The 2,294-nt window shown below is 38.3% G+C and overlaps 1 pseudogene; it reads right to left on the reverse strand.

Moving 5' to 3' along the window:
• Positions 1 to 481: 481 nt before the first annotated feature.
• Positions 482 to 2,294, reverse strand: LOC104222572 (zeatin O-glucosyltransferase-like; annotated as a pseudogene).

Raw genomic sequence — 2,294 nt, forward strand, 5'->3', positions numbered from 1 at the left:
ATCTTTGAAAGATTGCTTCATGTGAGTGATACATGCTGAAAATTTGTCTTAGATCATACCATATTATTACCTCTTGCTATCTATGTTGCTCGGACTTTGCAAAGATTTTGCCGGGTACGTATCGGATCCTTTAACAGTAGTGTATTTTTGGAGGATCCGACACGGATGCGGCAACGTTTTGGAGAGTCCGTGCAACATAGCTTGCTAGATGAATTTTGAAAATCTGAAGTTAGCTGAAAATGAAAAAAGATTTGAGATACAAAAAAAAGGTAAATATATATTTGGCCTATAATGGCATAGTGGTCGTGTCGACAGTTTCAAATAATGACTAATAGAAAGGGAGAAAAACATAATGAAGTTCATTCAGAAGAAGAAAAAGGTTAATTTCACATGTATGGTCATGAAACAAAAAATACCTCATCTGTCTCTATAATCGCATAAATGAAAATCATTGGAAGATAAAATTTGGCACCAGAATGTCTGTAGAAAAATTTTCCAAATAAGCTCTGCCACGTCATCAACTCAGAAATTCTTTTCCACATCATACATAGCACATGTGGAAGAGCGTACAAACACAAACCAATAGAACATAATTAACCCTTTTCCTCCCTTTTGAGAATCAGCATCCATGCATATCGAGAAATGGTTTTAGTAGGATTCCGCATGGCATGTTGTGAGGTGGAAATTTATGTGCCATTGGTGACTTGACAAATATTGCTTATCTGGCATCTGAGTTGTTATTTCCGACACTATTTTTTGATGTTCTGATGATTTTTTCGTTTTGTGCAAAATATATCGATAGTTTAGCTACTTTTTGTTACAAAAAAGTTTGTGTTATGACCACCGAGCTACTAATGCTTAGTTCGATGACCATGTGAAATTCATCCAAGATGGAAAACTTATTGATTAATTTGAGCTATAACAGAATCCATCTCCACATGGTTAACTCCCCCATCTAGCACTGATTGCTTGACGGCATCACGTTGTTCTGTTGCTCTCTTCCTCATCTCATCTCCCCGAACTGAATCCATCAAAGTTCTCTCCGCTTTTTCAACTATTTCTGATGTAACTAATTCATCTCAACAATGCTTCACAGTTAGGCCAATTTTCAGAAACTTAGTTACTAGTGAGAATTCCTTGGCTGGTCTGAATGCATTGGCCAGGTTGCTATAGGAACTCCCATTGAAATACTTCCCATGCACGAATTCCATCCGCAGGGACTCATAAAATCACCTGCTGAAGGATGTCCCTGAATATCTAACTGAGGTACCCAATGTCTGATAATAATTCCTATTCCTTTTATTCTTTCTTCATGATCTTCAGGCGGCTAAGCTCTTCTGTCTTCACCTGCAAAAATATCACCTTTGTCAGCATCTCTGAGAACCCAAAATGAAATTTTGCATGCTTTTCTCTAACCCAATGGCGAGTTGTTCGATTTCTTCATTCGGCCAACGAATAGATGATCCAAAAGATACATATATCACTGAGTCTGGTTCTTGTTTGTCAAGCCAATCCAAGGTTTGGTGACGTTTATTTGAGTCTCTGCTCTGCTCTGCTCAGTCAGTAAGAATGGATTGAATGGACCAATTGCCCATAGATTTAAGCCATCAATTTATTTGGCTACTAAATCAAGGTATAAACCTTCTATTACTCTGGATGAATTGTAAAGTTCTCCAGAGCTAATTTTCCCCATAAGGGATTCTTGTTTCCTCCACAATTACAATAACTCTGGAGTACCGCAGTTTTCAGAGTGATGGAATGTCCTCGTATAGTTCTGTTCCTGCTAGCAAAGGCTTTCCTTTGATTTCCCAGATCAATGAAAACGTATGAAAAGCTGAGATACTATTAAACTGGTATCACTCAGCATTTGGGATTGCTGGCACATCCTCTACTACCCAAGTCATCATAGAACCATAAATAACAATCACTCACAATGGTTCGCGGAGATGGATTGTTGCATAAAATAAAGGGATTAATTGGTTACGAAATTTATTGGAAGCATTAGGATTTGGAGGGGAAGTTTTGAAAGATGGTATAGGGAATTCATGAAATTGTAGGTTTTTAGCTGTGAGAGGATCAAAACCATGGACACAAAACTTAGCCTAGCGAATATGACTGGTCGTACTCGTTCCGACATAGTGTACTGGGATATTATATGAGGAAATAAAACTAGAGAGGTGGAGAAACTGGTTGAGATGATGGCCATGTGCTGAAAGTGGTACCATAATCACAGCCACTTGTGCATCTTGAACACTGTTTTGGCCATGGATTTTTGTGGGGTAGTTCTCAGCCAT

The sequence above is a fragment of the Nicotiana sylvestris genome, chromosome 12 (genome assembly GCF_000393655.2).
Source record: "Nicotiana sylvestris chromosome 12, ASM39365v2, whole genome shotgun sequence".
Classification (NCBI taxonomy): Eukaryota; Viridiplantae; Streptophyta; class Magnoliopsida; order Solanales; family Solanaceae; genus Nicotiana; species Nicotiana sylvestris.